This window comes from Anabrus simplex, chromosome 3, assembly GCF_040414725.1.
Source record: "Anabrus simplex isolate iqAnaSimp1 chromosome 3, ASM4041472v1, whole genome shotgun sequence".
NCBI classification, from domain to species: Eukaryota; Metazoa; Arthropoda; class Insecta; order Orthoptera; family Tettigoniidae; genus Anabrus; species Anabrus simplex.
In genome coordinates this window covers 354075374-354091188 of record NC_090267.1, presented here as the reverse complement: position 1 = coordinate 354091188, position 15815 = coordinate 354075374, and positions in this window count along the sequence as shown.

Below are 15815 nucleotides of genomic sequence, written 5' to 3'. Positions count from 1 at the left end.
GGGTTCGAACCCACTATCTCTTGAATGCAAGTTCCAGAGCTACGCGACTGGGGCGATGATAAAGGGGATAGTAAGCCAAGAAGTATCGTCCATTACACTACTACAGTTATTTGGTAATTACAGCCCCAGGAGAACACGCATTGTGTTACGATGCCTCTAGCGTGCCGCTGTCACAAGAAGTGCACTGATCAAGAGTCTGCCCGCAGACTGCAAAACGTACACATCTACTATTCACACTTACACTTAAGTTACAGTATGTCTATATCGTGTGTGTTACTAAGGAGTGACAGATGCTCTAGTGTCATCAGATGTAGGCCTGGATAAGCAATCCCTATCTTAGCAGCATACATAGTACAGAAACGGTAGTGGATTGGCTTTGTTTTCTTCCTAATTTCCCGAATACCACCTTGTTTTTTGCCATGGAGGAGACTGGCTCATGTGCCTTTGCTGGCGAGACTTAGTGTTTACAGTGCACTATGTCATCGGGTATGGGCTACAACAAATTTGTTACTTTCACTGACCTGTTTCGATCTCAATCCTGCCTTTTACAACACGAAAGTGACTCAGTATGAGCGATCCTAGTAACGTCATCCCTTATGCATCCAGTCCCTGTTAAGAATTGGTGTGAAATTGTCGCTCACAGGGTCAGTTGGTGCATGCATCTCAGTGGACTTGACAGACATATCTAATAACTTCTGGCTCGGTGAGAAAAGCAACACGAAACTACCTCACTCCTCATTTCCTCAATATACCTCTTCTTCAGTGACGTCTGCAGCAGTTGATGGCAAAGACGTTGAAAAACAAACCAGCCTTTTGGTTAAATACTCAACATATCTCGGGCTCCTATCACTAAGCCAACCAAAGCCATCGATACGAGATGGTAATTTTCTTGAAAGAAATCAACGGTTCTTCGTAGACGCGCTTCTCGGCAGCATCTACTTCCTGATTTTCGTGGGTCTCAAAAAAATAAATAAATAAATAAATAAATAAATAAATAAATAAATAAATAAATAAATAAATAAATAAATAAATAAATAAATAAATAAATAAATAAATAAATAAATAAATAAATAAATAAATAAATAAATAAATAAATAAATAAATAAATAAATAAATAAATAAATAAATAAATAAATAAATAAATAAATAAATAAATAAATAAATAAATAAATAAATAAATAAATAAATAAATAAATAAATAAATAAATAAATAAATAAATAAATAAATAAATAAATAAATAAATAAATAAATAAATAAATAAATAAATAAATAAATAAATAAATAAATAAATAAATAAATAAATAAATAAATAAATAAATAAATAAATAAATAAATAAATAAATAAATAAATAAATAAATAAATAAATAAATAAATAAATAAATAAATAAATGAATGAATGAATGAATGAATGAATAATAATAATGTCCGGCTCCATGGCTAAATTGTTAGCATGCTGGCCTTTGGTCACAGGGGTCCAGAGTTCGATTCCAGGCAGGGTCGGGAATTCTAACCATAACTGGTTAATTTCGCTGGCACGGGGCTGGGTTTATGTGTCGTCTTCATTACCATTTCGTACTCATCACGACGTGCAGGTCGCTTACGGGAGTCAAATCAAAAGACCTGCATCTGGCGAGCCGAACTTGTCCTCGGACACTTCTGACACTAAAAGCCATACGACATTTTTAAAATAATAATAATAATAATAATAATAATAATAATAATAATAATAATAATAATAATAATAATAATAATAATAATAATAATAAATTCTGACAGACTCACAAACAAATAGTCGAATTTTATGAAAACGGGAGTAGAACCAAAACCGACGCAATGAAATGGATCGATAAAATAAAAAAGACCTTAAATTGACAGGAATCACACAAGAAAGAGATCCAAAGAGATTCCAAAATCCACAAATAACAAGTTGACGAAGAGGAAAAAACCAAAACAACGACATGAACAGCTTGGACCAGAGAGAAAAAGAAGCTCACAGCGAAGGAATATGATGTGGACACAAAGGAAGGGAAACAAATGCCTGTAAGTACGTTTTATAGTCCTTACTACTACTACTACTACTACTACTACTACTACTACTACTACTACTACTACTACTACTACTAATAATAATAATAATAATAATAATAATAATAATAATAATAATTTAATAACATTGCGGACCAATCCTGCAACCAGCATTGTCTGCAGTACTGTATCTACATGCCGGCACGAATTCTTCTAGCCGTAAACAAGCATGTCTTTGAAACTCATACACGACAGCCTACACTAAAACCACTTTGTCACGGAGCAAGCAGAAATAGAGGTGCTCATAATTTATCTGGAGATACGAGCATTTCGCTATTCTGCAGGATGATGAAGTAGCGACCCGCTGCTATTACACAAGCAACTGCAACAAATTATCAGCTAGACCTGTATATCTTTTACCCTTTTCTTCAGTTTACGATCATATGTAAATCGCTGGAGTATGAATAAATGATTGCACCCATTCACTTTCAATTAATGTGTTCGCGAACATGTACGATGTGAGTAATGATACACTGGGAAACGAGGTTCTGTGCGCAAATGAGGCAGGCATAGAACAACTACAGTAGGCTAGTTTCATATGGTAACAGCTGCAGTGTACCCGTCGGTGACAGGTTAGTTTTGGTAACAGGAGGAGTAATGCCATCTAACGGAGACAGGTGGCAACAGAGGAGTTACAGTACACCTCAAGTAACAAGAATAGTCAGCAGGATTGCCAGATGTTGCATATTTTAAGGAACAGTCTCGTATATGAATAACATTTTCCGCGTCCCGTATTATTTCTAGTTGAGACACAATTCCCCTTAGTTGGAAATCCCTTCTTACTGCCTCAAAGTTTCAAATTAGCTGCTGCATCGTTGATTATGGGCGTGATAATATCCGACTCCACATCTGGTGGCATCTGGCTAACTGCGGTGTTATACCATATAGAGTTAACACCTTAATGATCATTGTTTTTCCCGCGGTAAAAATATATGAAAACATCAGAAATGATCTTTTACACAACTTTAATTATGATACAATCAATCAATCAATCAATCAATCAATCAATCAATCAATCAATCAATCAATCAATCAATCAATCAATCAATCAATCAATCAATCAATCAATGATCTGTATTTAGGGCTGTCAATTAGCTGGCAAGTTCCTTATTAATTGTTTACCTACTCTTTTCGTAAATGATTTCAAAGAACTCGGAAATTTATCAAACATTTATGTTGATAAATTATTCCAATCCTAATTTCTATTCCTATAAATGAATATTTGACCCAAGTTTTCGTCTTGAATTCCAACTTTATCTGCACATGAACATTCCTACCTTTAAAAGCTCCACTAAAGCTTATTCATCTACTGACGTCATTCCACGCTATTTCTCCACTGGTAGTTCGGAACAAACCGCTTAGTCAAGCAGTTCGTCGCCCTACTCCTAAGTCTTCCCAGCCCAAACTTTGCAACATTTTTGTAACCCTGCTCTTTTTGTCTGGAAGCACGTAGAACAAATTGTGCTGCTGTCCCTTTGGATCTTTTCCAGGTCTCGTATCAAGTAATCCCGGTGTGGGTCCTCTATTCTGGAACCATATTCTAACTGGGCCTGGCAGTATATGTATACTTTGCAGCCTTACTCATCATCATCATCATCATTATTTGGGTAGGTTAGGATCATCATCATCATCATCATCATCATTTCCCAACTCCAGTTTTCCGGGTGTGGTGTACAAGCACTCGCCATCTCCTTCTGTCTTCATGCATATTCTGATCCAGTACATTCTCCCATTTGTGTCCTCTCTCCTCCACATCTGATCTTACAGTCTCTATCCAGCGTTTTCTTGGTCTTCCCTGTGGTCTTCTTCCTATGAGATTAAGGTCAAAATATTTTCTGGCAGGTCTTTCCCTGTTCATTCTCATTATGTGCCCATACCACTGAAGTCTGCGTTTCTTTATGACACTGGTAATAGAAACCTCGATACCAGCTACTTTCCTATTCACTTCATTTCTGATCTTGTCATTTCTGGTAGTTTGGTTCATGGTTCTAATGAATCTCATTTCAGTTGCTTGGATTCTACTGAAGTCTTTGTTTAGTAGGGTACATGTCTCTAAACCGTACGTGGTGATTGGTACAAAGTAAGTGTGGTACATGATTATTTTTTTCTTTTTGTGATATTTTGCAGTCCCAGAGAAGATTTCTGCCTTGACTGTAGAAGTTCGATGCTTTCAGTGTCCTACTGAGAATATCCTGACAAACAGTGTTGTATTTCAAGATTGTGCTTCCGAGGTACTTGAAGTGGAAAGCTGATTCGATTTTTACTCCTTCCAGAAATGTATCTGAACTTGTTCCTTCCCTATTCCACTGTCTTTGTTTTGCTCATCTTCAGTCCAAAATTTCTGAATGTATTGTTCCATTCGTTAAGTTTCTTCTGAACTTCAGCTTCTGTCTCTCCTCATTAAAGCACATCATCAGCAAATACCAGGGCGTTTGGTTCACTGTCCATTTTCTTGATAGATTTTATGACCTTGTCCATTACTATTATGAACAGAAGTGGTGATAGGACACTTCCTTGTTGGACACCTCTCTTTGTTTCAAACCATTTTGATCGCTCGTTGTCTATCTGGACACAGCTGTAGCAATTCTGGTATAGCATATTGACTTTGTCAATTAAGTACTTGGGCACATTTAGGTCTTCCAGATATTCCCATATCTTGTTTCGAGGAACACTATCATATGCTTTTTCAATGTCCACAAATGCAATCCTTACTACAACCCCTAAATACCCTCATAATCATATGAAGAGATCCGTATTTTTTATAACCTCGTTCATGTGTTTAAACCAATGAAGATATTTCGTTATACTAACATCTAGGTACTTACAGTGATCCCCATGAGATACTATCGCCCCATCAACACAGTAATTAAAAATGAGAGGACTTTTCATTTCGGTAAAACATACGACCTGAATTTTCGCCCCGTTCACCTTCATTCCAATGTCTTCTGTCCATCTCACAACACTGTCGAGGCCTTTTTTGTAGTCGCTCAAATCTTGTAAACTTATGTATTACTCTATATCAGGGCCTCTCAAACGCCCAAACTCTCACGCGTGCAGAGCGAGGTGCATAGGCTCTGTGCACTGTGCATCGGTAAGCTTAGCCTCAACTCGACTTGACTCGGATGGTGTAGTGTGCTGAGAGCGACGAAGCGTTTGGTGGTAGACGACGTGTTTATCAGTGAAATAGATAAGCGCACGACAACATAATAATGGAGCAACCTGTTTTGAAGAAAGCAAGGACTTCCGAAAGTCCATTTCAATCGAACTGGGAACTTTCGTATTCTTTTGTCTGTCGTGACGATAACGCCAAATGCTTAATCTATGGGACGATAATTACGTGCGTAAGAAAATCGTCTACTGAAAGACACTACAACAGACTACATTCGGAAAATTATTGCGAAAAATACTAGGAGACGTCAGAGAGAAAGAATTAAGGAAGTTGAAACATCTTGAAGAAGAGCATTCTATATCCACAAATGAGGTTTGTTCCAGTACTGTAGCATTTTCATTTTGGTTACGGGTTCTGCATTTAAAAAAAATATGTTTACATTCCTCTCAAACATGTATGTGTATTTCTAATTCACTTTTTTAATTTTTTAATAACACTGGTAACCTTGTCCCATACAACTGAGCGTCTCCGCTCACCACACGTAAATATTTCGCAGTGGGGGAGAAACAGCAGTGAAGGTGAGGAACGCGGAGACAGGCGGAACGGGGAGACAGGCTTAGGGAGAGAGGAGTAGGGGATCTGCACTCTGGTCAACCAAGCGAAGTCGTCTTTTGCACCGTGCACAGTGCATGCACCACGCGCATGCACCCTGAGAGGTCCTACTCTATATAGTACAAAGTCATCTGCAGAAAGCCTTACGCGTGATTCTAGTTCTTCACTCATATCCTTTATATACATAAGAAAACATAACGGTCCAGTAATACTGCCCTGCTATTCCTCTTAATCGTTATAGGATCAGGTAATGCCTTACCTATTTTAATTCTCTTTCTATTTTCTAGAAATTTAGCCACCCATTCAATCACTCTTCTGTCTACTGTTTCTCATGCAAGTTGCTTTACGTCGCACCGACACAGTTAGGTCTTACGGCGACGATGGGACAGGAAAAGGCAAGGAGTGGGAAGGAAGCGCCCGTGGCCTTAATTAAGGTACAGCCCCGGCATTTGCTTGGTGTGAAAATGGGAAACCATCTTCAGGGCTGCCGACAGTGCGGTTCGAACCCACTATCTTCAGAATACTGGATAATGGCCGCACTTAAGCGACTGCAGCTATCGAGCTCGGTGAAAAGGAGATCAAACTCGCCCGAGTAGTTCGTGTAGTGTCTGAAATCCTTTGCAGGGTTAAGCAGTTTAATCGAAGGCGCCTATGCAAGAATTACCTAGACAATGCTTTTTATTGCAGTTGTTTACTAACGGACTAGAATACTAAGGACTGCGAACGCAAAGTACTTGAGAGAGAACAACAAAGTGATGGATCAATTATAATTGATGACATTGAACTCGGTAAAACAGCTTAGTTCAAGTATTCTAAACACTGCACTACACTGCCGGATTTACGAAACAGAAGGAATGCAGTCTGGAAGAATTATAATCGAGACACAAAAATCTCTTGAACGGAATACAGCACACTATCTGAAATCGAAGATCTGTAAGACGGTCGTTTACCCAGTGGCACTCTAGGACAAAATGCTCGAAACATAAACAACCATTGCATGCTGTGGAAATCATAACGATTCGGTAACCACTGGAATTCAGCAGACTGGATTGTCACGAACCAGGACGTTCGAAAAACATTTCGGATATCGTTCATCACTGACATGGTACGACACTTGTCTTCGATAGTGTGGGTACATTGTGGAGCAATGGCAATTCAGTAGGAAAGTGGCAATGAATATCAACTTTGCAGGACGCTGGTCAGGCGAAAGGAGGTGGTCAGTTACGAGGGAAGTGCATAGTAAATGTCACTCCAGACGACGTGACCGATCGGATGAAATGAAGAGATAAATGCAAGAATGTGAATCCCACATTAGAAAAAAAAACAAGGGATTAATGCTAGAAATTCAGAAGACAGTTCTTAATAACAGGATCTACTTTTCTACTAATGCACCCTGCCAGACGCTAGAAACTGAAAAATCGCTCTACAGACAACAATTCAGTAATAAAAAGCTGAAGAAATTACATTTTGAAGGAAGTTATAGATAAATCTAAGTATAACCACAGTATGCCACTAACGACTCCATTCACATATGAGGTCATCGTCAGAGTGTTGATGGTGAGGAATAACCATCCTCTCTTAACTCTAATCAGAAGAGGAACAAGGAACAGGTCCAGTCCTTCACAGAATGAGAGGATTTTCAAAAAGAAACTCAAGGGCCCGATGGGTTGAACATGAACTCACAACACCTCGCTGATCATGGGAAGTCAAATAGGAAACATAGGAGGAGGAACTTGGAAGCAATACAAGATACAGCTCGAGGCTGCTTGGACGCCACTCCATGCTCCCAAGCTGAGAGAGCATGGAGGGTTTCCATTTAGTCGACAGGTACTACGACTGAGCCACCTACTTAATGGGTTGAAATAAGGCACCATCCCATTGTTTTCCAGGAATTAAATTTTAGGAAATCGGGGAAGAAATATGTTTAGATTAGCCGTTGCCTGCTGCTAGACATAGATCTTGGATTTCTAGAAAGCTTTATCATGAAACGCTCATGGCAAGGAAGGCGAGTCCTTGGTTTTCTGCTGGTTTCGCTGAACGATCATCAATGTCTACAAAGAATGCATCACTTGATTTGCTTTCGATCAATAAGAAGGTCATTCATAGTAGGACGTGAAGGTTAAGACTGATACTGAGCGACAGGACCATGATTATTCCTACAGAAAAGTATGTACTTGTCCCTCAGAATCAATCCGCATCTAGTTATTTGGTTGAAAGCAAGTAATTCACTGAACTACCACGCCTCCCTCAAATTATAGAGGACAAGAAACTTTAGAAAAAGGAACATGAACATGGTGCCGCCGGAACTGAGCACAGAATAGTGCACTACAAACTGAAGATTAAAAAGAAACCGTTTAAATAGAGGGGCAAACATCGACAACTTGATTTATAGAGAACCCCGCCCAAGTAATCCTTTCTAAAGGCTTCAGAATATTATCAATGAAAAAGGAAAAGAAAGCGGATCTTGTCTTCGCTAAGCATCAATCAATACCGTTTCCAGTGGCCTTCACAAATGCGTTACTCTCCGACACGTGTGAAATATTCCAATTATTCAAATCAAACGTGCAGGGCCCAAATATAATGGGCGGGCTCACTTATGACAAATGTTCTTGCCCAAAATTAACATATGGAGCCTTTCGGATGACAACACTCCTCTTACTTTCTTTTCTTTACATCGTTATTGTCTATTCATAGGGGCAACGCAAAACATTCAAGGTCTACCAGACGAGAATAAAATCAACGGTAGTTCAAATCATTTATGGTCATAATTTAAATCATTGTACATTTGTCAAACATGGCTATTTTCCGAACGCTTACATGATATAAGAGAATCTTCCTCAATCATCTTTAAGACACGCAAGGAAGAACTGTTATGCATATTTAATCATCACTTTATCTTGTATTTACATTCTATCAATATAATCCTCCATTCCAAGCACGGATTTAGACGAGCTTGGATCAAATAATAAAAATATCCCATCACAATAATTATATATAATGAAATAATTGCCTATCAGTTTACATAAGTAATGTTTGACATCTAAAAGTGACTGGTAGGTGCAGTTTGCGGGCATGTCAAGGCGTTGAATGATTATTTTTGCTCTTTACAGGGTACGATTTACATTAAAAATCCATAATACTAGAACGTCACCATCTCAGTAATAAAGTATGAGTAAAAGTGGAACACTGACAAGCTAATTACTACGATGTCTTGTACCATTACCAGCTCTAGTCTCATAAACAACGATCTAATCAACAAACTTCCACAAACATTACGCTTAATATGTTAACATTTTAATTTGCAAAGAAAATTTCTCCAGAATGCGGCTCTTGCGTCATACCGAGAGATAAACTACAGCATCTGTCCTGAATGCCAAATCACTGCGTGCAACTGGGAACGCATAAGCTACAACTTCCTGCTGCTCATTCAGAATCACGATGAAATTGAGAGAAAAACATATTTTTTTTAAAAAAAGCACGGGGTTAAGTAACGAATTCCGATTTATTTCGCATGGCATAATATAATTCCAGGACAATGCGCATACATTCTTCTTCCATTTCTTCTTCTTCTACGATTTCCCCACTTCTCATATCCGGTTCTCCAGTCGTTGTTGATTACTCTGGGGAATGGTACGCTATCTCCATTCCTTGGCGGGCTGGAGTAGCGATTCCCAACCAGGATTCCACGAAAATGCAAAAAATATTTTAAGAAGAGTGGTTACTCAATTGTTGTCCTTCTGTATAGACACGGACAACTACAGTAGATTACGCCGCGTTCTTTATACCGGCCTTGACAATCGCCTTCACACACGCACACCGTCGCACTGTTATGTACAGCCCCAGAGTGTGAAAAATAAGCCTATTGTTCAACACTGGCCTTTTCTTACTAACATATGCCTTGAAGAAATACTAGTCAATTTATTTAGTCTCAACACTATTCTCTGTTACTCAGACTTGCAGTCCTTTCAGCCGCCACCGTCACACGGTCAATTTCAACCCAGCCTATCACTGCCATCAGATGGTACACCCGTCGAATTGCACTGTACTCTGGACTGCCATATGCGTACGGTGTAGGCACATACAGCATGTTGGTTAAGCTTCGTATTAAAGAACAAACATTCTGAATGAGGAAAATGACTGCATTTATGATGCCTCCCAGCGAGGTACAAGATGTCAGAGCTACCAGAATTAGCTATTCCATTCAGTAATTACTTGGTAGATAATTATTTCCGCTTTCCACCGGACATATGGGCATGAGATCGGATAACAAACACCAGCGACGATTTCCACAATGCATTAAGTTTAATAACTTAATTCATGCCCAGATATCTTTGTTTTTATTGACGTTTTAAAAATTATCCAAGCGGAGGTATACTTATCAATCAACAGCAAGTAACAAAGACAATCAAAAAATCGTGTATATACCCCCAAAAGACAGACGTATCTTAAATTATCCAACTCTACCAGCTGGGATACATATCGCTTGTGAAACCTAGCATTACGTTGAAATTAAGTTTCTCCGTAATGTGTATCGTCATCATAGTATTTCCGGTTTCAAATGTTGTTTGTTGTTACTAGTGTTACTATTGGATTCATAATACGATGTTTGTTTACTGTCGAGAGTTCGCAGTTATGTGCAATTATATATTTGTTTAAATTGTGTAGTGTAGTGATGTGTTTCTCTTTAACTGTGTTCACAAATTTCCGAAGAGTAAGCAACAGATGACTGAAATAAAACTGGACCACAATAACCAACAAAGTGACACACACTTCGTCGTCTAATTTAATAAAGAATTTCAATCTTTTTTCAGAAGGCCTGGCACCTTAACCTACTTGCACTCGTAAAGATGTGGCACACCGCACAAATCTTACCGTTACCTGAAAAATTAGCCAAAAGAGTAGAGCTTGGCTTCAGCTATTACCTATGGCGAGGATACTTCTTCAGAACAGCAAGGCAGCAACTTTGGGAACAACAAGAACAAGGACACTAGATATAATAGCATTGTCCGTAAAGTGTAAAGCGTTTCTTATTAAGTCAATAACGAACAAGACACGTTCTTTTGGAATAATCTAAGCAACAGAAGAGGTTATCCCGTCATTCAACAAGGCTTTAAACAAATACTAGACTTGGCGGGCAAACAGATATGAATTTCAGACCCACAGTCTCAGCCAGCTACCAAAATCATCTATAGGAGATTAATGAAAAACAAGCCAAGCATACCCCATATAATGATAACGTTTACAAACAGAAACTGGAATAACATCTGGAAGCAATTTGAGACACCATACGTAGCCACGGAATGTTAAGTAAATGCCTATAAAGCAATGAATGAAATAATTGCGACAGAACAAAATAAGTTTCTTCACGGCAGTGTACAACTGTCCCTTTGCAGACTATGTGGGAAAGTGGATACGCAGCTCTATGCAGCGTGTAAACTGCGACAACAACTCAAACGACATCCTCAAATGCATCCTCTCCATGGGCATAAATAACTTGAAAAAATATTTCAGCATAATCATGCATGTTCAGTTGACAATCCTTGCAACTTAAACTGTGTGACAATTGGACGTTCGATTCCCGGCCGGTTTGGGGATTTCAGCCGAGTCTGGTTAATATCATTCATACTAGCAACCACCACAGAAACATGAAATATAACATCCCTCCACACAGGTTTGGCGTCCGGAAGGGCAACCGACCGTATATCAGGCTCAAGTCCACATGCTACAGTTCACACCTACGAACGTACCATAGGGTGGAAAAAGCGACCGAGAAAGACTATGAAGCCGGAATGAAGTCGAAGTAACAGTTCTCTAAAACTCCACCGCTTCATAACTCCATAACTTCATAAACGGTCTTCCTGTGAGAGGCACACTCAAAAGAGATGTCTCATTAATAATAATATACAAGAAAGAAAGAAAGAAAGAAAGAAAGACTACGTGAAATAAACAGTACTGGTTAAATAGGGCTGGAAAGCAATAAATATGTTATGATATTCGAGATAGTCCTAGAATGTAAGATGTTAGGTCATACAGAAGTGCTGAGGCCCCACTTCCTAGCGGCTTTATAAAAGCCTACGCGCTCCTGGTACTAAATGGGCCATGATCGGGGCTAATGCTGATATTAATCGGACCATCCTCAACAAGCTCCAACACTCAAATTGATTTTCGCGGAACTGCATACACCATAATCTGGTTAAACTTAACCCACTTAACCAACGGAAATCAAATTTGGCAGTGTTAAATAATGTGCTCAGGGCATATTTGATAAACACTCATTTTCATAATAGCATCCAAGTAACAACTCTGTCGAGGTGAGGATAAATTACCTGCCCATAATCCCAACATTTCTTTTGGCTGCTGCTTGCCGTATAAGGAAGCTGTGTCTAGTAAGTAGATATACAACAAAGATAACTCAAATAACAACGATAAATTAGTGTCCCTACTCATAGCAGCAGAAATAATTTAGTATTTACATGAATGTTGCATGGATTAGTTACTCGAAATGCAAATTAAAGTGTTCGATACAAGATAACGCAAGATTTAATTTGTTAATCTACTCGCAGGGAAGAGCACGCACTGTGTTACGATCAAGCCCATAACATAGTTCTCCATGTTTTATAATAATAATAATAATAATAATAATAATAATAATAATAATAATAATAATAATAATAATAATAATAATAATAATAATAATAAGGTTCTGTGATTCTGGCAAATGCGAGTGAAGCGCACAAAATACTAGATTCAGCAAGTGAATCCAGCTAGCCTCTTTCACTCCATCTTCAACACGTAACCAACAAGAAGTGCCCCTGCTAAGCCGGGCAACTCAGTAGAAGGCTGGGTAATCAATCCTAGCGGTAAGCTGGGTCGATGAGCCGATCAGCCAGGCTCTTCACTTTCACCTATTGTATCCAACCTTCCTTGGTCAGAGCTGGACGGTATTAGGTATCGAGGCCTAGGGAGCCTTTCATTTTCACGCCCTTCATGGTCTTTGTCTCTCTTTGCCCGATACCCTTATTTTCGAAGTGTCGGACCACTTTTAATTTTCCCTCTGATTAGTGTTAATAGAGGATCGTTGCCTAGTTGTGCTTCCTCTTAAAACGATAATCACCACCACCACTACCATCACCACCTCAGCCAGGGGATCCGTCGCCACCAATCCGCGCTCCCACGTTAAGAGCCCCCAGGGTTTCACGTTTTACAGCAGGCAGGGTATACCGTGGATATACTATTTCCCGTACTAAGTGGGGTATACACTGAGTGGCCAAAAGTCATGGGAAGACACTGAATGTGATGTTAAAACGAGCCCTCGAAAACGGAATCGTTCTGCTGCCCACAATTGGTCATGTGTCATTGGTGCGGGGTTCATGGAGCGTACACCAACATCGACAGCATCACATAAATGCTCGACTGGATTAAGATCGGGGGATCTGGAGGGCCAATCCATGGTCGTAACTTCACTGGAGTGCTACTCCAACCACCTGCTTGCCACCACAGAGCGGTGACATGGCGCAATTCTCCTGTTGAATCATGGCATATCCATATGGGTACTCTAGGGCCAGAAAGGGATGCGGATGATCTGAAAGAATGTCCACATAACGTGCACCTGTCATCAATCCCTGCAGCCGGACAATAGGGCCTAATTGCGATCATGAGAACTCCATCCAGACCAGAACCTCCCGCCTGGACACATCCTTGTTGACACGCAGGATCCATAGCTTCATGGGATATACGCCACTCTCGCACGCGCCCATCAGCTCGATACAACTGGAACCGGGATTCATCGGACCATATCACACGCCGCTACTGTTTCACGGTCCATTACCGATGTTCGCGGGCCCATGCACGTCATTGAGCTCGGTATCGAGGTATCAGCAAGGGGATACGAGTTGGTCGGCGGCTGGTGAAGCCTATGCGGTACAGTTGCCCCCTTACAGTCCTGGTAGAAATGGGTTCCTGACTCCCAACATTCAACTGGGCGGCGATCTGACTCATAGTACCCCGTCGAGCGCTCAGAATGGTTCTGCAGAGGCGACGTGATGTCGGTTCGTTAAACACCTATGGTCTTCCCGTGCGGCAGCTTACGCGGGTGGTAACATTCTCTCTGCGATCTTGAAGTTCCATCCTCGACACCGTTGATCCCGGAATCCCGAATACGCGTGTAATTTCCGCAATGCTATGACCCATGCGCCGTGTGCCAATGATCATCACACGTTCAAAATCAGTTAACTCGCGACATGTTACCATCTTCATGACACTGTTGTCTGCGACAGACTGCTAATGGGACACCCCATCTCGTGATTTTGACCACTCGGTGTATTTATATCATAATATCATAATCTACATGATTTGAAATGTTTACAGCGAAAGTATCATCAAAAAGGAAGCATAATCCCTATTTCATCAACATGTTAGACCCATCTTCACGGAGGATCCATCTCCATTGAATTGTAATTCACGCTCCATTACAGGGATGGGGAGCGTCCTCAGATCCAAACTTCTAGACTCAGTGTGTCTTCCAGTCGAGTTTATACCAGGCCATTACTCGGAGAGAGTTACTGTAAGTTTTGTGGCACCTATTTGAAAGTAAATGTTACATTGTGCTTTCTCTATCCCCCCTCACAAAAGTGTGGCTACTCATCAGTCCTCAGGGGCTCATATCATATGAAACTTTGGCCGCAAGAATCCTAACTTTCTGAGGAGTGGAATATTAATAAACCTATATTAATGGGAATGTGAACTGCAGACCTCTTATAAGAAGCGAACTTCACTTCGGTTCAAAATAGCGCCAGCAAACCACCTACCATGTCAATTTTGTAGATATTTACAGTGTTATTTGGTAATACAGCCTTTTTAAGTCTAACACAGTTTTTTCTCTGGATCAGTAGTAGAGTGTGGGCTTAATAATGTTATTGGCTTTACGTCCCACTAACTACTTTTACGGTTTTCGGAGACACCGAAATGCCAGAATTTTGTCCCACAGGAGTTCTTTTACGTGCCAGTAAATCTACCGACACGAGTCTGACGAATTTTAATACCTTCAAATACCACCGGACTGAGCCGGGATCGAATCTGCCAAGTTGGGGTCAGAAGACCAGCCACTCAGCCCTGCAGTCGGATGTTTGAAGAACAGACAAAAGTCCATTAGGCACTCCATGCCGTACGATGTCAGCATGCAAAAGATATCTGGTACACATTTGTTGTTAGGAGGAGGAGGAGGAGGAGGAGGAGAAGGAGGAGGAGGAGGAGGAGGAGGAGGAGGAGTAGCTGCTCTAAAAAGAAGACTTCTCATTTCCTTCTTCTTGGCCTATTCCTGAAGCCGGCATTTTGTGTCGATTTAGCCCAGTTCGACAGCCGGATGGCTTTTCCCTATTAGAGGAAATGTATTCAATACCACGTGTTTCTTTGGTGGTTGGAACTTTCTCCAACGATCATTTTAAAGAAAGGTCGATCATCCGTTTGTCTTTCAATTAAAATAAAAACAACATCATCGGCATATTTCTCTTTGATATCAGATTTTTATAACCGTATTTACGTAACCGCAGAATGTAGTACTGCCTATAACTTTCCATTCGTCATCCATAAATGTCTCTCCTTACGCCTATTCATAGAACCGTGAGCTAACTCACTACTGCAATAATAAATAAGTAAGTTTACTGAAGTTGTCAACTCTGCTCCAGATCGCGAGCAATGTGCTAGGCCGGTCACGTCAACAAGATAAATGCACATTTAAAAGTGTTGCACACTACATGCATATGTATGATACGCAAGTCTTGATTACTATCTCTCTCAATACAAGAACACCTTGAAAAACTATTAACTCCCATTCGGGTCACACAATTCTGAACTTAAATTCAAGTGAAATTGTAGCAAGCCATGTAACTTTATATTAGCTCGAGAATTTTGTAAATCAAATGTTTACAGTATTAAACAAGCACAACCGCTTGATTTACTGTACTCCACAACCCTCACTCAGTCATGTACTCGCCTTCATTGTCAATGAC